Source organism: Cricetulus griseus, chromosome 5 (genome assembly GCF_003668045.3).
Source record: "Cricetulus griseus strain 17A/GY chromosome 5, alternate assembly CriGri-PICRH-1.0, whole genome shotgun sequence".
Lineage (NCBI taxonomy): Eukaryota > Metazoa > Chordata > Mammalia > Rodentia > Cricetidae > Cricetulus > Cricetulus griseus.
Genome location: NC_048598.1, coordinates 128,526,666 through 128,548,907, shown reverse-complemented (window position 1 = coordinate 128,548,907; position 22,242 = coordinate 128,526,666). Strand labels below are relative to the sequence as shown.

Here is a 22,242-nt window from a genome sequence, read left to right as displayed (position 1 = left end):
ACCATTCAGCTTCCCAAATACAACCCTAAATCAACAGTTCTCTTGATCATGGATTCAATACCTAGAGCTATGGACCCAAGTAAACATTTCCTTTTATAATTTTTTATCTCAAGTATTTTTGTTGTAGTAACAGAAAGATGACTAAAACCACTTGCATTTGTATATTTTGAAATAAGAGGCAGAAAAGCTAAATGAAAACTGTCACAGTATCTGACACTAAATGCTACACTATGATCAGAAACTATGATTATTCACTCAGCAAGCACATCATTCAAAGGGCTCCAGGGAAAACCTCCTTTGATTTGAAATAGCTAAAATGGCAGGAAATGCCTTCTGCACCAACTGCCTAATGCCAAGAATTAGAGAATAAGAGTCCTTAATAAAAAGAATCAAATAAAATAATATAGCTTTCAAAACACCTCAGACAGACAGTCAAGCAGGATGAGTAATAAAGTGAAGAAAAGTGGAGGTGGTTGAGGAAAGTAGTCAGGGAGATTGTAAAGGGGACACTCAGATGTCTTCCATTAAGACCTTGCCCTGTACATTTTGTTTTGACCTGGAGTCCAGCAGAGGAAACTCTCTACCACCTCCTTCCCTGCAGAACACTCACATTGCACAAATCACCAGCTAGAGTGAAGGTCACATCTCCAGGATTCCCGTGCACAGAAGTTATCTTTTGGAACAAATAAATGCAGTGACTGGTACTGGATTTGTTTGTGTATCACAAACTCATGGGGCATGGAGTCTGGAGAAGTCATCGGACCCCTATGGTCAGAATTGTATTATCCCAGACAGAGCAACAGCATGTCACTTCTGTAGAATAACACATTCTGGCCTCACAGCAGCAGGGGGTTATCTTAGAAAAGGCATTAAGTCAGCATTAAATGGAGACACTTCCAACACAGGCAACATTCCCTCAGAATTCTTAGTATGGTAAAGAATTTTCAAAAGCACTATATTTAACATAAGTGGAAGAGTTATGTGATACACAACCCAAAACTTTCATTAACCACACACTTAATTTTTTCATTTTCCAATATACCATGGGAAAAAAAGATTTTTACCAGATGTCAGGGAATAGAGTGATTTCAGGATAAAATCATGTAGGGAAAACAGAATAAGACCAGGGTGAAGGGGTTGGAATACTTATCACAGAGGCCAGTAAGAAAACAGACTGACTGATTCCCATGTGAATTAGCTATTGACCCTGTTCTATTGTTATAACAAAACTACCTGAAGCATGCTAACTTTTCAAAAGATAAAAGTTTAGTAGCTCATAAATGGGAAGTTCAAGACTATGGCCCCAGAATTAGTTGGGCTTTGCAGAAGGCCTCAGAGCACATAGAAACACAATATTGCACGCATGTCCAATGAGAAAGTAGCCAGAGGATTGTGGGGCTCCTCCAAAAATGGTTCATTAATCCTTTTAGAAGACCCAACGCCAATGATTTAACAACCCCCATGCCCCAATTCACATAGACTCCATCACCTCCTAACATCACTGCAGGATCAAAGTCCCAACATAGGAAAATTGGAAGACACACACAAAGCATATACTAATTATAGCAGATAGTATGTCCCAGCATGAATGTGAGACTAGGACTCCCCGGGTAGGAAACAGAACAGATGTCTGCCATCCGTCCATCAGAAGAGTATTCATTCATAATCTAAATAACTCACCTTGTAGGCACTTTCTCTGCCTCCTCTCTGTAAAGCACATGGGCTGATTGAAGCTGATCACAATACTTTGTACTGTCTTAAGAGGACTTGGTGGTCTCTTGGGCTAAAGCTTTTCAACCATGCTATGCATATGAATTATCTGAGATGAATACTTGCAAGTATATTTAGTGACTGTGGAGCAATATCTCTGAAGTGAACCCCCGAGTCTGATTTGAACAGTATCTGAAGAGATAGGTCATGCATGACCATCTTTTTCCTCTGTGGTTTGGTCTAAACGTTCTCCCTTCAAGATAAAGAGCCATATACCTTCTCATCCAATTTTGCCATAATCCTTCATGTCATTATTATTTATCTAGGCATTCTTCCACTGGGCCTTGATGAATCTTTAAATGCTTAAATTGATATGTATGACAGATCACATATGCATGTATATATCACATACATTTATTTATAATTTATTTATAATCCAATGTTGATGTTCAAATGAGGTATCAGAAGTAGTTAAGGGCTAGGTGAAGTTTGGCCAAGATAAAAAAAAAATGATGACAAATACTTGCGTGGGTGTGGAGAAAGGGGCTGCTTATTCACTGCTAGTGGGAGTAAAGAACTGGTGCAGTCACTATGAAAATCAGCGTGAAGGTTCCTCGAATAGACAGAAATAGATTTAACACTTGATCTAGCTAAACCACTCTTCAGTGTATACATAAAAGACTCTACATCCTACTACACAAATGTGTATCCATGCATATTCTTTGCTGCTCTATTAACAACATCCAGGAAACAACCTAGACTTCCCTCAACAGATGAATGGACAATAGAAAAGTGGCACATTTACACAGCTAAATATTATTCAACTGTTAAGAAAAATGAAACTATGAAATTCACAAATAAATGGGTAGAACTGGAAATAATGATTCTGAGGGAGGTAATCTAGATGGAGAAAGACAAATGTTGCATATTTCCCCTCATCTGTAGCTATTAGCTTTGAATCTTAGATATGTGTGTCTCCTTACCCATTGACTTTAAGAAATTTTAGGGGGCCAGGAGAATTATCAAGGAAAGGAAGATAGAATACAGTGATATAATGGAGTTAAGAGGAATAATGGAACAGGGAGGGCTAAATAGACTGAAGCATGAAAAGGGTCAAGAAGGGAATATGAATATGGGAAGGATATAAAAAAGTTTATAAAAAGTCTGGAAAGTTTATAAAAAAACTACTACTGCAGAAACTTCCTAACACACACACACACACACACACACACACACACACACACACACACACACATATATATAATATATATATATATATATATATATATATATTAGATGGAGTTACCCTATAATGGGGCTACAATGTACCTACTAGATACCACAGGCTAACAAATACAAAGACCAACAAGAAGAATGAGTTACCTCTAATGTAACTGTTGGCAAATGAGATTTCGTAGACCCCCAAATATTACAGGCTATGCCACTGTTTTTGATTACCCACAACAATTTGACTATAAAACCCTATGCTGAAGAAGATACCATATACTTGAGTCACAGAACATACAGAAATCTAGCTGTTTATAGACCTGGAAGCCTCATGCCTACTGGCTAGCTTACATGATATTGGAAAGTGCTATGTATACTACTGGAGATTAAAAGTAATCATCAATCTTACTTAACTGTGAATGCAGTGAGCTATAATAATAACCTGCTTGCAAGATATGCCTACTGGTGCAATAGTGGCACAAACATCATGAAAGTATTCATTTCTTATTGGATTTAAGTTTCACTCCACAAGAGGAAACCCATACCTGGCACTATTATTAAGATCAAGGACCTGTGGCTAGACAGGTCATAAGCCCTACAGGTGATCTTGCTAATTGGACATATTAAACCTACTACTACTGACTTCTCTTTACTCCCATAAATTAGTGCCTCTCTCAGCCTTCAGCAAAGAAGCTTCCTTTTGCAGTAGATGGTGATGAACCCAGAGTACCACAACTGGTCAAGAGACAGAGACTAAGTGACTTTGAAATCCTCGGTCCTAAATGGGGCATCTATAACACCAGCCCTATTTCAACTTGAGTTGATCATTGTGGGACAGGGCAAAGAAAGATTGAAAAAAGTCAGATGCACTTGTCAACAAGGAAGCAGCTCTTTTCAGACACATTGTAGTTGTACATATGAACTCACAGTATTTGCAACAGTGTGCACAAGACCTGAGTGAGCTCAGTTAGACAAAATTCCAGCATGGGATGGGAGGTGGGCACAAAAATTTTACCTTTGGTTGATGAGCTATTGCCAACTGATAGCCACGGCTAGAGACAGAGTTAGTTTTCTTTAAGAATGTGGGCTGAGGAGGTCTAAAATGTTCCAGTGGATGGCCGCATGCCGAAGAATATATAGGTGGCACTAATGGGACTCCATGGGTAAAAAAAAAAAAAAAAAAAACAATGAGGAAACAATGAGGAGTATGGAGTGGGAGTAGAGGTAAGAGATAAAAGAAGAGTTGAAAAAAATCTTTAAAATGCAATTTATGAAATTCTCAAAGAATAAAAATGCATAGGGAAGGGTTTGGTCATGCTTCAACTGAATGTACCAGGCTTTTTGACTCCCCATGGGAGGCGTTACCCTTCCTGAGGAGTGGATGGGAGTGGATTGCAGGGAGGAAGGGGGAGGGAAGAGGGTAGGGAAGGGAAACTGTGGTTGGTATGTAAAATAAATAAAAGTAAAATTAAAAAATGCATTTGAAAATATATGCTTTGTAAGTATGTTTATCTTATATATATGCATGTGTTAATGTTCTAAAGTATATTAATATTTACATATTATATAGTGTTTATATTATACATATTATACCCTCACATCAAATTTTGGAAGTGCTGTAATACCATTTGTACTCATTAGAAGAAAATATTCTTTACTCCTTATGTATTCACACAGAGAGGGATTTCTACAAGGATGATACATTTTCCTCTGGTTTTATCTCCTTTCTTCCTAGGAACAAGGTAACTCTTATGGGTAGTGAATCTAGAAGAAGAAACAGCCTAACACTCCCTCTCCTCTTTTGAAGCAGAACTGCCTGCAGAGATGATGTATCCCACTGTAGCTTAGGGGCTACCTGGGCAGACTGCCTGCAAGACAAGTCTGTGAGTTAACAGCAAAAACATTGAAAAGATCTCTTGATACAGCTCTGAAGCCAGATCTTCCCGCTAGATTTATCAGAAAAATTATCATACTTTGTCATGTCAAGTGATTCCAAATGTGGGATGGACATAGGCTTTCTCCATCTGAACACTTCAAACATGTGCAATTACCTAAATAAATGTCAGTCAGCAGAAGAGATGGTACTTACTATTTATTTATTTATTTATTTATTTATTTATTTATTTATTTATTTATTTTGTGTGTGAGTGCATGCTGTTGTGAGCAAATTCAAAGAACCAATTCTTTCCCTCCACCTTTCTATGGGTTACAGAGATTGAACTCAAGTCGCTAGACTTGCACAGCAGAAGCTTTTGCTCTCTAAACAGTCTTGCTAGCACTGTAGGGAAGTATTTCTCAGCACTTCCTAACTATGGGGGAGCTGGCATGGAGGTACAATTAGGAACTCTAGAAGAAGGAGGGGGGATTTGAACTGATCAATGGGAAACTTTATACTACTGCTTTTTCCTAATTTGGCTCTGTTGCATATTTTGTAACATTAGCTCCTCCTCCAACAAATCAAATGACTATAGCTCCTTTAACATTTCATACAGATATCACTTATGCTATAGGAATATGATGAACTCACGTAAACACTCTACTCAGTCCTCTTGGAAATGGAATACACTCATGTTCATTCACTCAGTTGCCAACACTTTCGTTAGTAATACAATATAAAAATTACTACTCAGGGAACATTGTGGAAGAGGGGGACAGAAAGATTGTAAGAGTCAGAGGATCAGGGAGTTTTCTATGAGATTGTACCTCCTAATGATGTCAGAAATTATACCCAATGACATCTCACCAACATGACTGCCCAAATGTGAGCAGAACAAGGATGACAACAATGGAGAAGCCAAAGTGGACAAGGGAAAGCCCAGGAAGCCTCAACCCTACACAAAGAACTATAGTCAATTAAGGAATTCTGAGAGTCTGAGAAACAGTCCTCCTCTGGAAAGAGCACACCAACTTGCATTCAATACCAAATGGTCAGCCCTGAACACAAACAGACAAGTAGCAGATTGCATTTAGAAATATATGTATATGCAATATATATAACAGCAATTAATGTAAGAAAAAAGGCCATGAATTTGTAAGAGGGCAGGGGAAGTTTTATGAAAGTGTTTGGAGGGAGGAAAGAGAAGGGAACATGATGTAATATATTATAATTGCACAAATAAAAAAAATAAAGAAACAAGAGCTTACTGCTCTAGTGTCTGATGTTACATTGTTCACTTTCTTTGCCTTCAAGTGAATTGACCCTTTGGTGTTAGTTTTCTTTAAGGATGTGACCCCAGGGCAACAAGTTGAGGAACTCTCTAAATTGACCAAGGCTTGGGAGCAAAAGCATCTCATGCCTGGAAGATGACTTAGGGCTAGGCAAGAGCAAGGTGGAGGCACTCCCACTGAGAGGGCAGACAAGGATGCTGGAGAGGACTGCTCCGAGCTAAACTTTTAGTTGAAGACATGGTCTAATTCATGAGATGCTCTTTTAAAATGACAGTTTCCCATTCCTGTGTTTCTTTTAATTAATAACCCCATGGAATCTTTTTCATTAAAAATGAATTTTACCTTTACTCTGAAATGTCAAACATGAATAAAAGGAGTAACTTTTTCTTGCAGTGAATATTTTATATGGATATTAATTTATGTTTCCTTTGACAGATTTTAGCAGTAGAATGAACTTGTTGAAGCAATATTTCTCTTCCTTATCATACCAGTGACCTCTTTCTTATGTTCTTTTATAAGTCAATGAATGGAAACAAGTAGTCTTTCTAAAAGGTAAGTCCTTCAAATATACTATATAGTTAAGAGTGAAATTTTTAATTCTCTGAAAGCAAGTGCTTACTTTTTACTTCTAAATGTGCAGTTTGGGGGCTGAGTTGAGCACTGCAAGACTTAAAATAAAAAATGAAATAAAAATGCAATTCAATCTTTATGTGAGACTGGAAATTAAAAGGTGAAATTAATATTTAGTTTATAAAATATAACAGGAATATTAAACATATATTGGGCAAGCATTTCTCAGTGGGTTTTACTACTATCTCTCATTAAGGGGAACACATTCATGCAATAACAGCTCAGAGCTTCTATAGCCATAGAGGCACAGTGACAAGAACAGTTTTTCAGCAAGTAGTGAATGGAGAGGTCACATGACCATGACCAGTTGAGGATAAGTTTAGAACCTACAGTACAAGGATGACCTAACCTTTATGTCAAGTTAAAATTGGCTGATGCTGATTTTAGTGTGTGTGTGTGTGTGTGTGTGTGTGTGTGAGAGAGAGAGAGAGAGAGAGAGAGAGAGAGAGAGAGAGAGAGAGAGAGAGAGAAACAGGAGAAATCTGTCCACTGACCGAGATTAGAACATTGCACTTCATGAGTAAAACATGCCAAGACTAAATCATATCACAGCCCTTGTCTGTCCCTAAGTTATTCATCAGTGTTACCCACTCCAACTGAGAATTTAGTACTGATAGAGTCTCCTTTGTGTGTGGAGTTTTGCAAGCGGTGGTAGATGCTGCTCTGTTAACCGAAGGAAGCAAGCATTCCTTTTGAAAACCCAACTCAGAAACCTGACATCTCTATGAATTTTGGTGTATATTGAAGTTCTGAACTTCAAGAAAGGGTTAATCCTTTTATTCTGTGATTGTGAGTGTAATCAGGAGTGTTTTCTTTCTAAATTTGAAGTATACCCTTTCCTGTCTCTCCTGTGCACAGAAGTTTAAAAGGGAAGGATGCATCTGTTCAGACTCTTCACATCTTCCTTTGCAAAAACCAAACAAAACAAAACAAAAAAACTGAAGACTCATCACAATTATAAGTTCAATACCAAGGAGAGAAAGTATTGAGGTGCCTCCTAGAGAATCCCAAATATCATGATGCTCCTTTACTATTTTAGACGTTTTAGTCAACTACACTGTACTTTCTCATAGTATTCTCTGGTCAAGTATACATTTTTTGTTTGTTTATAATTTTCAAACTTTCCAAAAAATGTAATATCAGCACATCCTTATTGAAGATATATTCACAGTTATCTTAGTACTTTTAACTAACAGACACAAAGGCCTTAGGTTTAGTCCACAATACCACCACAAAGAAGAAAAACGGAAGATAATGAGCAGCTGAAAGAGTGAATGAGGAGAAAGAGGAAGAAGACAGTAAGAGCAGGACAAAGAGAAACCTGAGGGGTGGGAGCATTCCCACTCTTCCCCTTTCTTACTGTTATCCTCCTCTCAATACTTACTGTATTAAGCATATTAAATACAAACACCAGAAAGAGAAGTGGCAAAACACTATGTTAAAGTGATGAACTCTAAAATATTTTCCATTCGTAATAATAATATCACTGGAGTGGACACAGTGGTGAGATAGAAAGGAGAGAGGTGTCTGTTGGATAACTCGACAGTAGATTTCTGGAAACCGAATGTCCATTCAGCACATTATTTGACCCTTAAAAGCAGCATGCAGTAGATACTGAGCATGAGCAGTAGCTGCTTGTGTGGGAGTTTGAAGGTACTCACAACTGGATCTTGTGAGAGGACAATGGATGAGGCTACAGCTGAGCCGTGATTGGGGAGCTGGATCCCAGATAATATGACTTGTTTCTTTTACATGATATCAGTGTAAATGGTGAATATCTTCATACTTTTCCCTCTAACATATTCATTTTCCTACACTTCATGACTGCAGCTAACAGCTAACTTCCATAGAATCGTTGGTTCAAAATTTAAGAAACAAACAGACCAAACAAACAAACCCCAAACAAAACAAAAACACAGAAATGTACCAACAGAATAGGTTAGAGAAACTCTTTGCAAAACTACCAAATCCACTTTCATGACTTTGGTGCTAGAATAAACATACATTTTGAGAGTTCTTTGCAAACCCTTTGGAGAGGGTGGGTATGTTAGAAAAAAAGGTGACAAGCCCCTTGCAGGCACATTCCTTCATTCTAGCCCCACTCCCATCAGTCTTTACAGATGTTGGTAACAAGCCATTAGGTGACTAGGTGTGGCATGTTGGTACAAACAAGCTGGCTGTCAGTCTCCTTTGATGGAGTTGTAAATCCACCAGGCGGAATCCCATCTCACTTTTTACTGGCACAGACCCTCTGCTGAGGGGCAGCACACTGCATAAGACTGAGTGGACCTCTCAAAACACCCTGATGCTATTTTCTTGCTCTAGATGGAGCACACAGCTTCCTGCCATGGAGAACTGGCTCTCAAGGGAACCAGAATACATATTAACTATTCAATGTACCTGAATACAAAACCATTCTAACAGTGACCACAAAGATACTGGTTAAAAGGAAGCAAGTCCTGGTCAGGGACCAATACTTCACCTTCCCTGTGTGTGCTGCTCTAATGGGAAACTGGCTCCTGTGTATGTAATTAGCAATTGAGGGTCTTACTCTGAAGTTCCTATTTCAAACTGAGTATTTCCTAAAGGGCCACGACTCTCCTGAACTCCTGCAGATAGCATCACTCTCTAGAGAGAGTGAAACTGTGGGCACTGAAGAAACCCAAATGAAAGCAAATGCCAACTTCAAAAAGTGCTCAGCAAATTGAGTACAACAGGGTGTAGAGGAAAAGACAAGGAAAACAAATGACTTTCTCCAGAAGAAATTACTGTGACTTCCTTGGGTCATCTGAGTGTCTCCAGCTATTTAGCAGAACTGCTTGATTTGATACCTTTGGGGAAAGGTTATTGTGGTAGAATGCCAAAATCTCCAAAATGCACCTCCCAGATGGGAGGAAAAGGGCATGCTATGAACCTAGATGCTATTTTTGGCCAGAATAGTCAGCTGTTAGAAATGCATTCTAACCACAGAACAGCTTTCTGTTCTCTCACTTGTAAATGTACATTTTAAACACCTTAGTAGCCTATAAACATGTGCATGCATTATAATATTTATATTACTCTTCATGGGTGACAGTCTAAGTTTACTGTAGGCATCTGAAAACCCCTCCTGTGAATGAGCAAATGCTTCTGAAAGATGTTCCCTGAGAAGCCTGCAAGGCCACCCTCAGAATCTGCATGGAAGCCTTTAAGTTCACGTTTATTGAGCCCTAACTTTTCTCAGATGCCTCTGAAGACAAAAACAAATAAGCCAGCTGAATTAGTTTATAAAACAAAGGGACTAAGTTCCTAAATGACAAACCAAGTGATAGAATATAGATATTATTTGGGGATGAGGAGGAAAGAAGTTACAAATGAGCTATGACTAAAATATATTAAAATCTGAGTCCCCTAAAGAAAGATTGTAACTCAATAGTGTGTCTTTACTTATATTCTATGATGTGCTCAACACAGAATATTCATTGGCTTTTGTTGTTGTTGTTGTTGTTGTTGTTGTTGTTGTTGTTCCAGAAATAACAAGGAAAAATAAACAGAAGATGTTTGGGTGGGGAAAACTGTATTCCAAATTCAAATGAACCCTGAAACAAATGAAGAAAACCACATACATTGCAGTCTCAGCATTCATATAAACCTCTTTTTTTCCATTCAGAAGTTTTTATTGATTGTACACAACAAGTTGCTCATATCAAAGCCCCTTTGATGCATCTTATATATTCTCTGTAGGAAATCATCACACCCCTGCAACTTCAGCACTTATTGTGCACCATTTGGAGTACCCAATAATTCAAGACTTCCAAATGTGCTTGACTAATCTTGTGGCTCCATTCACTGGATGGAAAACTTCCTCAGAAAAACAACTCTATAAATCATAGAAAACAGTCACTGTTATCTATTGTGTTTTCTTCAAGGTCTAGGTACCTTCAACAAACACTCATACATTCTATTGTTACCTTAGATACAGTGAGAAACAACTTTTTATTCTAATGTTTGCCCTAGATACAATGACTCTACTGGATTTTCACTACAGGATTTCTCTGTGCAGCTCTGGCTGTCCTGGAACTCACTCTATAGGCTGGCCTCTAACTCAGAGATCCACCTGCCTCTGCCTCCCAAATGCTGGGATTAAAGTCATGTGCCATCACCACTTGACAGTTTTCTAATTTTTGAAGACATATTTTGTTTGTATAGATGTTTTATCTGCATGTATCTCTGTGCATCATGTGTGTTCACTGGCTGGGGAGGTCAGAAGATGGTAACAAGAACTGGAGTTACAGATGCTTGTGAACTGCCATGTGGGTGCTGGGAACTGTACTTTGGTCTTCTGTAAGAGCAACAAGTGCTCTTAACCACTAAACATCTCTCCAGATAAATTTCCTAATATTTAAGAATTAAAAAACCACAAGTTGCATCTGGGCATGATGGTGCTCATCTTTAATCCGAGCACTCAGGCAGAGGCAGGGGCAGAGACAGAGAGGCGGAGAAGAGGAGAGGCGGAGAGGCAGAGAGAGAGGCAGAGAGAGAGGCAGAGAGGCAGAGAGGCAGAGAGGCAGAGAGAGAGGCAGAGAGGCAGAGAGAGAGGCAGAGAGGCAGAGAGGGGCAGAGAGGGGCAGAGAGGGGCAGAGAGGGGCAGAGAGGGGCAGAGAGGGGCAGAGAGGGCAGAGAGGGGCAGAGAGGGCAGAGAGGGGCAGAGAGGGCAGAGAGGGGCAGAGAGGCAGAGAGGCAGAGAGGCAGAGGCAGAGGCAGGCAAATATTTGAGTTTGAAGCCAGCCTGGTCTCTATTATAGAGTGAGTTCCAGGACAGTCAGGGGTGCACTGAGAAACTGTCCCCAAAACCCCAAGTCCCCAAGCTAACCAAACACACACACACACACACACACACACACACACACACAGAGGCATTCTTTATCATATCAGAGGAAGTAATACTATCATTACTGAGTTCTCTTATGCTACTTCTTAGTTTTTCTTTCCCAATAGATTCTTCTACAATTCAACACTTTAGAGTCAATAATTTTAGTGTCTTGTTTCACTTTTCAATAATTAGCTGATGTGGCAGAATGCTTACCGAGCATTATGGAACCCTAGTTCTGATCCTCTGCACAGTGTTAAGCAAGGTGTTAGGTGTTGTGGTCCATGCCTAGAACACTGGAGGTGGAGGCAGAAGGAACAAGGCCATCTTCTGTAAACCTCGCTTTTTTATTCATAAGTATTTCCCTTTAAATGAAGCTAGTCTGATGAGCCATCATGCTTCCAGTGGCATGGTGGGAATTAAGACATGGTGCAAATTTTAGAAATGGAAAGCATGGTAAATTACTAAATCCATCACTTCTCTGGAATTTGAGAAACCCAGTCCTTAAATAACTGCTCTAGAAGCATATTGAAAGGTGAAAGCTCTGTCAACCTTTGTCCAGGCCACTAAATGTGGAAAAGTCTTCACTCTGTCTGGAAGCAGACCAACAGAGAGCCCTAAATAGAATCAGCTTAAGGGCTCAAAAGACTCCATAATTAGGTCTCTGCTTCATCTAAAATGCACATGACAAACTTCTAGAATTGCTGAAGTTGCCGCTGTAACCCCCATAGCTGAGAAGAGTCAACTTGGAGGTAGAAAACCTAGGCAGGCTCCTGCAATGAATGTCTGTAGGGCAGCCTACAGGTCTACCCCTCCCAGTTCATATCTTACAGAGCTGATTTCCAGTACCCATGAAGTAATGCCTGTCTGTGTAAACTGGGAGGTATAAGCTTCATCATCCCGAAGGTGACTGTTTTATCGATCATGTCCTGGAAGCGGGGCTCAGAGTGAATTTGCACTCCTGATGATCAATTGAGGCAAATATACTCTGCTCAGATTCAAGTGTGTTGTGAAGATCCCTGAGAGGCAACTGGGAGAAAAATACCCTCTTTTCCAAGAGCCTTCCATGCCTAAGCCCTGGAGGCAGGCACTGCTCTGCAATCATAGCCCATGTTGTCAGGTGATTCTAAGTCACTAATGCCAAAGCTACTATGCTCCCCTGAAAACTCCAGAGCAGCAGGATTGTGCAGAATCTGCAGGCACAGACGATTAGAAGGAGCAGCTGGAAATTAACTCTAATTGTGATTTAACACCAATTAGTAGTGGTCATTTTCATTATTCTATTTCATAAGGCTCTTTGCCAAAGTTGTCAAGGGTATGGTGTGCATACATGTTTTCAGAGAACAGGCATGGTTTTCATCTCTGAAGTTAAAACAGTGCTCAGGAGAATGAGGGACTCATATTTCATTCATTCAATTATGTATTATGCAATACGGAAGATGCTATTCTGGTCCTTGGAGATAGATAATACCCAGTTAAAGAAGTTCATTGTTTGGATGAGAGATCAGAATATAGACAGGAAAACAAATTGCCATAATCAGTGCTGTGAGACTGTAGGTGGCATATCATACATAGTTCAGACTTTTAAGGAAGCAACACTAACTTTCATTCTATAGCATGGGCAGTGATCTTTTCCCTTCTGCTAAAAATCAGTGGGTCTGTGGGATAGAGGAGCTGTAATATGGTGTTTAGCTGCCACCATACCATGAGTTTGGGAAGGGGAAAGAAAGCACTGCAGCTGGAACTACAAATGTCACATCCTACACCATTTTCCCAAAGATGCTTCTGGAATGTGCTACACAGTACACAAACTATGCACACCAAGCAAATACTTCAGGAGGTTTGGTAGCCATTTCTAGAATGTTTTCATTCACAAGACTGCTGAAATACGTCACGGAGGTAAAGCATACACTCTGGGAAGAAAAGCAGCTACCAAATCCCAAGCCTATATCAGTGCAAGCACTCAGCTAAGCCACTGTTTCCTCCTGTAGGCAAAATCAAACACAGGGCTGGTGGGTGCTTTGCTTCCCCATAAACCTACAGGCTAACTTCTAGTGAGCTAGTCTCAAGATCAGCACCAGGTGTGGAAACGTTCTAGCTTTATGGGCAAAAGAAATTCCATAAGTATCACTCCATTGGTCTCCCTGCTTTACAGTGTTAGGTTCAATTGTTTCTCCAAATTTAACTTAAAATAAGAAACCTTTGTCTGTATAGATCAACTGTTGACATCCTCCTGAAATTCATAATTTGAGGTATGGCTTTTAGATAGGGCTTCTACAAATTAAAGTGACAAGAGCCATAATGAGGCCAAGTGTAGTTAATATGTCTATAAAAAGAGATACCAGCTGGGCGGTGGTGGCATACGCCATTAGTCCCAGCACTTGGGAGGCAGAGGCAGCAAAGGCAGGCGCATCTCTGTGATTTCGAGACCAGCCTGGTCTACAAGAGCTAGTTCCAGGATAGCATTCAAAGCCACAGAGTAACCCTGTCTTGAAAAACCAAAAAAAAAAAAAAAAAAAAAAGAAATACCAAAAAGTCCCCTTGCTCACTCCCTCCATGTAGAGCAGTAACAGAAAGGGCATGGGAGCCTACAATGAGAAGGTGTGTCCTAGAGGAACAGCTCCCATCAGGTAATAACCCCAACACCTAGGTTTATAAGTTTAGCCTCTGTATGTGTGAACAAACACATTTCCATAGTTTAAGCCACTGATTAGTTTTATGTTGTAGCAGCAAAACACTGGATTTGTATGAGACATAAAATAATATGAGAATTAAATTAACATTGATAGAAGATTCCAAATTAGCCCCAAACCCAGAGAGAGAGAGAGAGAGAGAGAGAGAGAGAGAGAGAGAGAGAGAGAGAGAGAGCACAGTACTGAGGAGTCTGAACTCTGAACTACTCCCAGGCATGCAAGGAAGGCATTTCTTTGAGAATACAACAGAAGGACAGTTTGGCATCGGCTTCTATTGGTGTCTGTGGACTCCAATTGACAACTATAAAAGTATTAGATATATTTTCTCAAGAACCATTTGGTTTAGAATTTTTATGATAGCCTAAAAATTCAGCAAAGCACTCCTTTAATACACATTTTATCCTCCATTAACATTATTCAATGTGAGTTAGCTTTGTCTTGTCATAGTCTACAACATTTTCCTTTGAGTTTTTCTTTTGGAATTGGCTGGATAGTTATCTTGGTTCTTAATCCCAACAAAAAGCCATTCTCTACACAATGCTATATGCTTTGCTGCCACCAGCTGAGAAAATTTCAGGGCTTTTCAGAAGGATAGCCCTCCCTGCTTCTCATTAGTTTTAGTTTCTGTGATTATCATCTTTGATAATAAATTCGTCTATATTTTTCATAACTTTTAATGTAAACATTAATAAGTGATGTTTCATGCACAATAGGAGAACTTCTCATTCTATATATTTATTCTAAGTGATGCAGCAGCTAGCACAGTTCTTAAGGTACTAACATGACAGCAAAGAAAAGAGCATAGTACAGCGCTGATGATGATGCAATATTTAGTTATATGCCATATCACTTCTTAAATGATGCTGATGTGAAAGGCACATGCTTTTACTAATGTGAAGTTCTTTGCAATGCAGGTGACAGTGATGCTAACACTCATTGTTGATGCTGGCTCATGCTCCAGTTGGAATCCTACTCACAGGTGTTAACCATGGCATACAGCTTGCTTTGTTTGTTTGCTTGCTTGTTTATTTGGGGTCCTCTGTTCATTTGGACTGAAGCATAGTGTGAAACACATTGAAATCAATCTCTGAATCACACACAACCTCATTCTGTCTTCTTTCTTATGGCTAAACATAATCAAGCATCAAATTTTATAATCTTCCACAAAGGGCTTTAAAAATATATACCTTTAGTCTCTCCTAGAAGTATTAAAAAAAAAGACCAGAGCAACAGCAGTATCAAAGGACATGTTAACACGTAAAGGGAGAAGTTCCCAAGTGTTCCACCTTTACTCACAAGGCTTTTAATCTACATTTAATAGTAGAAATGCTGACAACACAGGACTCAAAGACTTAGATGCCAGCGAAAGCTTTGATACTAGCTGTGTAAATGTGAGTGAATTCCTTAATTTTCTTAGTTCGTTTTTTCATCCATAATAAAATAAACCAAAATAGGTAGTCTACAAAAGTCATCCCTTATTCTTGATAATGCTATCTTTGAAGTAAAATACTAGACGCTGTGTTGTCATCATCCCTGTCCCATCTTCTAAGATAAACTGTGTCCATTTTTTGGTGTCCTTTTTAAACCTGAGTGTACACTTTTATACACTTTTCTGAATCTGTAATCTCTATTTTGTGGCCTCCTAGACAGCAGACCCTGGCCTCTCCCCAAGTGCCCCAGTAGTTGTTAGAAGGAACGAGTATTGAATACACTACTGAGGTAACCACTACTTTCTGTGCCACACGGCAACAAAGTATCTCATAAGGATATGTGCAGAAAATAGCAAACAAGACCTCTCACTCTTCTTATTTGAGTAGTTACTCTGGAGGGAAATACGTTCCTGCTATCTTGAAAGTGAAGAAAATATTCAGAAATAATTCGCAATCTCAGCCATGCTTAATGTAGCCGTAAGTGCTAATGTAGCATTTATTTTAAGCTCCAAGGAAATGAAATTCTCTTGACAGCCTCATGAACAAATATACCTACCAATTTTTAAATGGCTCATTTTCCTATACTCATAAAATGTAATGTCTGTGGGCTTCAGCAATATTTTTTTATAGAAAGGGGTTCCAATAAAATTACCAATGTATCTGCAGATCTGAAGAACTCTGAGAATACAGATTTCTTATTGGCCTTTGTAGATGGTGCATTTTTGGTCCTCAAGATGAGCCCTAGCTTAAATGACTGACTAGAAGTCACAAGAATATCACAGAGTTACAGTCGTAGCCATGGCTTATGCAGCCTAAGCATACACAGCAAGCGTAGCAAGGGAAACAGTGCATGGGGGAGACTGGGAGAGCTAGGCAGGAGCATCCAGCATCCTCTCTCTAGTTCATTCAGTAAGAGTTATGGGAAGTGCATTGAAATGTTGACAATCATAAAATTTACTAGGGATACAGTGTCTAGGGAGTGCTTGTGTAGGAATCTTCTGCCTAGCCTGCACCAAAATTCTGCAGAATAAAATAAAGAAATCCCATTGTTTACATAAATCACATTATCTGAACAAACTATTTAAGCATAGAAAGGGACTCACTAGGCAGAATGATAGGAATCAGCTACCAACCAAGTCCCCAGGTTAACTGTTTAAGTAACACTTTAAATGACAACAGCGATCTCTACTGGGGTTAAATCTGTTTTTATGTAGTTAATACTGCCGAATAACCACTAGATGGGATGACGGAAATGCAATTAATTTAAGAGTCCAGTGGAAATCTTTTGGAATCTATCACCCACGCTGAGTGTGCCAACCATCTCCTTTGACTCAGACCTGCAGATGGTACTGAAGTCACTGCACACTCATTCTTTCAGCATCCCAGGAACAGCATCTTGAATTGATTAAATATATAAATACACAAATGAATTCAGCAAATATTTTAGCTCTGTTGCTCTCTGATGCCTTTACTGACCATGTCTAGACTCATAACAACCCACGAAAGTAAAGTGTGTTCCTATCACAGAAAACAGTCACCAACCAAGTCCTTTTGTGCAACTCAATTAAGATTCTGAATTTGGAAATCTACAGGAAAGGATATGTGATAGGTAGGGTTTTAGTTGGGGGGTTGTAGGGTGGACGGGAGGGAGAAGGGAACTGGGATTGTCATGTAAAACAATCTTGTTTCTAATTCAAATTTTAAAAAATCTGCAAAAAAAATTCTGAATTTTATGCAAGAGAGTTAATCTCCTATTGTCAATTGTGTGGGCCCTTCTCAGAACACTTACTTTAAATGCATAAAATAAAATAGTGGTAACAAAAAAAGCCCACAACGTTTTGGAATATCTTAAACATACATGACATAATTTAAAAATATCTATGTTTTAGGCACAAATCTTGTGGGAGTAGTCAAACAATATCTGGTTGCACTTAAGGCCCACCCCATGAGATAGAACCTACCCCCAAATAAATAAATAAAATATAGGATTTTTATTATCAAAGTTTGCAGGTTACAAGTAAAAACAAAAATCTCAGGATTCCAATGCTACAAGATCAGGGGCTCCTTACTTTATTTCATTTAGTTCATAACCTGTTGGGCTAAAAATAAACAGATACTTTTTGCTTTTTGGTTGTTTCATTTGTTTGGCCAGAACTTCTAGAACTAATCAAATAAATTTGTTTTATTACTAATTTTTATTATTTACAAAAGTATTTTGATTTTACATAAAGTTTATACTCCAGCTTCCCTCAGAACAACGTTTTAAGAAAACCAGCCTGGCTCTCAATGAAGCAGTTTCTGACCTGAGTGAGACACAGGGGCTTTGACCTTCAGTGTAAACTCACTCATTTTCACACTAACTGCCAGTCTATCCTCGCTCCTGTGTGCTCTCTGCTGGCTCTGAAGTCACTCTTATTTGTATGATATTTTCTGTTTTATAGCGCTCCCCCAGGATGGATGGCAAATAAAGAGAGTGTGTTTTCTGTTAAAGGTTAAAAGATTTCTGTTTGTATAGCCACTCTTTCCATCTACATTCCAGTCCTCTGCATCTAGCAGCTGACATACATAAAGCCCATGGGTAGCCAGTCACATGTCTGGTATATATAACTACAACAGCGTTTATTAGCCTGTTTACACTGATGGCCCTTTATAAGAAGAAAGGCAGAGAGTCTATCCCTCCCTGTCCCACTATGAGGATACAGTGAGAAGACAGCTAGCCACCTGCAAACTCCTGAAAGAGCTTTCACCATGGAACCAAATGGGCCAGACACTAAACTAGGTTTCCTAATCACCAGACTGAAAAACCCTTATTTAAAACAATCAATCGCTGGGTGTTGGTGGCACATGCCTTTAATGCTAGCACTCAGGAGGCAGAGGCAGGCAGATCTCTGTGAGTTCAAGGCCAGCCTGTCTACAGAGTGAGTTCCAGGAGAACCTCCAAAGCTACACAGAGAACCCTGTCTCAAAAAACCAAAAATGAGAGATAGATAGATAGATAGATAGATAGATAGATAGATAGATAGATAGATAATAAAACAAAACAATCAGTCTTGGGAATACTATATCCCAGTCTCAGAACTTCAGCCTTCCCATGGGTGAAATGACTACTATTGTGCCTTATTTGTATTGCTGGCACTTAATACAATTATTATACAAACATACTGAAGTTCTTGGTTATATTCTGTTATGGTCAACTAGTGTAGAAAGATGTTCTTATGCTACAATGGTAAAGTTGAATAGTTAAGGTTGGCAAACAAAATCTGAAGTTTTTACTATCTGTTCCTTGATTCAAATTTTGTTAATCCCAGATCAATTGCTGGATAAAATTACCAGAATATTTTTTAAATGGAAGAATTTAAGACTTAAGTTTCTATTAAGGGAAACCTCATTTGCATATCAGGAAATGAGGGCAAGGAACCAAAGAATCACCCAGTTACTCTCTAGTACAGCCATTGAAAACCACAAACTCTACAATATCTCCACTGATCCACAGTATAAATTTATAATGTGCCCAGAGCTGCACTCCACCATGGCTGAGAACTTGCGTTCAAAATCTGATGTCCCACTTAACTAGAATCATATTCTTACCCAATGGCCATGTCACTATGAGATCCGTAGCTCACTAAGAACATAGTGTCAGTTATACATGTGAGAGACAACTGTTCAACACAATCATTCTTACAATTACAGCAAGAACAACCTTATTTTTCAACTAGTAAATCAATGGGGAATAAAATAAATGAGACATCCTACAAATTGTGAAGCATTTGTCTATGGAAAAATGTTTGTGGAAAAGCCTGGCAGCTATTCTGAAAAGTTTGTAGGATGAAAGAATGGTTAAAATCCAGATCTTGACTGACAAATTACTTGGCAGGTATAAGTATCACAGAACTTTTGCCTTCTTCTAGTTGAAATGGAGATTATTCTGCCTTGTTTGTGGGATCCTGATATTAATAATATTATCATATATAAAATACATTATGCCTAGGCACATAAAACAGTCAGTTTAAATGGCAGTTGGTATTACTAATCACTGGAAGATACTCTTTCACAATTCTCTTTCACAGTTTGTTTGGCTGAGAATAAAGTAGCAGAGACTGACAACACATCCTATTCTCCAATTAGCCAAGTTACTAAATAACCCATGAAGAACAGAGGGATGTGATTATTATTATATTATATTAGAAATTTTATTATTTTATTATTTATTTATTTTATTATATTAGAAATTATATTAGAAATTTTATTGGAACAAATAAAATTAAAAAAAGCAATATAAGGTATAGCAGACAGGGTAGGGGAGAAGCCACTCATTGTAACTTAGCACTCTAGTACCTGTAGAGACAAGCATGCAGTCCCCAGATCCTTATTAAAAAAATAAAAACAAATAAGTGTTCTTGGTCTGTAGCACAATTATTTTAACTGGTAGAGCCACAGTTATACAGGCTGTCAGCTCTAATAATCAACAAAGTGTGTGTGTGTGTTTGTGTGTGTGTTGTACCTGTACAAACACATGCATAGGTGTGTGCAAGAGAAAAAAGGAAGCAGAACTTTAAGATTAATTTATTTTAATGAATTTTATATTATATTCATGATCTGTTTGAATTTTTGAATTATTCCTTCTTGAGACTTTGCCTTATGACCATATGGGTTGGTGTGCTGACTAGTTTTATGTCAACTTGACACAAGTTGTCATTGGAAATAAGGGAGCTTCAACTGAAAATCAAATGACTCTATAATACCCAGCTTTCGATATTTTCTTAAGTAATGATTGATGGGGGATGGCCTAGCCCACTGTGCATAGTACCATCCCTGGATTCTATAAGAAAGTAGGCTGAGCGAACTATGATGAGCAAACCAGTAAGCAATACCCAATCCATGCCTTCTGCTTCAGCTCCTGTGTTTTGAAATATTACGTTAACTATTTAAAAATGTGTTACATTTGTTTATGTTGTGGGATATTACTTTTAACTAGCAAATATATATTACATTTGTTTAATGATATAAAGATATGTTGGTTTGCCTGCCTAAGGGACCTGATTGGTCTAATAAAAAGCTGAACAGCCAACAGCTAGACAGTAGAGGGATAGGTGGGACTGATAGGCAGAGAGAATATATAGAAGAAGGAATCTAGTCTCTAGAGAGAAGAGAATGAGTAAGAAAGAAAGGGAGATGCCTGGAGCCATCTAACCAGGCAGCCACCAGCTAGCCAAACATGGAGTAGGACATACAGAATGAAAGAAAGGTAAAAGCCCAAAGGGAAAATGTAGATGAAGAGAAACAGGTTAAATTAAGTTATAAGAACTAGCTAGAAAAAATCATAAGAAAAAGCCAAGTATTCATAACTAATAATAAGTCTCCATGTCATGATTTGGGAGCTGATTGGTGGCCCCAAAGAAAGTTTGCTATACTCTGCCTCTAGGTTCCTGCCCTGCTTGAGTCCCTGTTCTGACTTCCTTCACTAATAGACTAAAAAGTGGAAGTTCAAGCCAAATAAAGTCTTTCCTCAACTCAGTGTTTGCCATGGTGTTTCATTGCAGCAATAGTAACCCTAATTACTATTTAATATTAATCCCCCTGACCCTAGTTTCTTCCATGGATGTAGGAAGAAATAAGTCCCCATCTTATGTCACAACAATATCATAAATATCAAATGAGATCTGATATAAGCAATCTGTTTTGAAGAGGTCAATGACAGTGTTTATTCTGCAAAATGTATTATGATAGGTACTATTATAGGTAAGGTCACCTTACAGAATGGGGAAGAATTCCAAATCTGATCTACCTTTAGTTAGTGTGAATATAAGACCTTGAACTAGCTGTTTGTGAATGGAGACCTTACGGCAGAATGCAGGATATGGATCCAACAACTGTGTGCTCCCTAATAGCAGGCAAGAATATTGCATATTTAGTTCACATTTGAGCCCTTGTCCCTCATCTGTCACTGGCTAATGTCCAAATTCTGGTGTTTCACATTATGTGCACTTGAAGCTTCCTGAGTTCAGGAGTCTGTTTCATCCCTGTTTTCTACAGATGTTTACTTGTCCCACAGTTCCTGGATATTCAATGACAATTTGTTAACAAATGCATGAACTGAAACATTACTCTAATACAGGTCAAATGTTTGGAAAGTCAGTTGGATTACCATTCCTGCCAGCCTAGCCATCTCTTGGACCCTGAGCAAGAAGTACATTGATTTAATTCGATTTGTTTCTACATTGCTACAGTGTGAACATTAATTTCTCTCTTGACTGGATTGTTTGCCTTCATGTTAACTACAAGAAAGGTTTTAAGAGGCTGTCGAAAAGAAGGAGTGTTGCTTCAAAAATACTTCGGTAAAAACAGGCAATCATTTTTTGTGAAGTTGCTTAAGTGCAGTTGTCCAAATGTGTATTTCATTCTTGGCCATAAAAGAGTCTTAGCCAATGCCCAATGACCTGCCCAATAAATCAGAGAGAGGAGGTTTCTTTATGCAAATTAACTTTATGTCACACTCATCAATAAAGAAACAAATGGTAATGAAGATCAAATTTGC

The 22,242-nt window shown here is 38.6% G+C and overlaps 1 protein-coding gene across 1 annotated transcript in view; it reads right to left on the bottom strand.

Moving 5' to 3' along the window:
* Nucleotides 1-22,242, bottom strand: part of Kcnh5 (potassium voltage-gated channel subfamily H member 5) — a 292,983-nt gene that overhangs the window by 31,524 nt on the left and 239,217 nt on the right. The gene's annotated exons all lie outside the window — the stretch shown is intronic.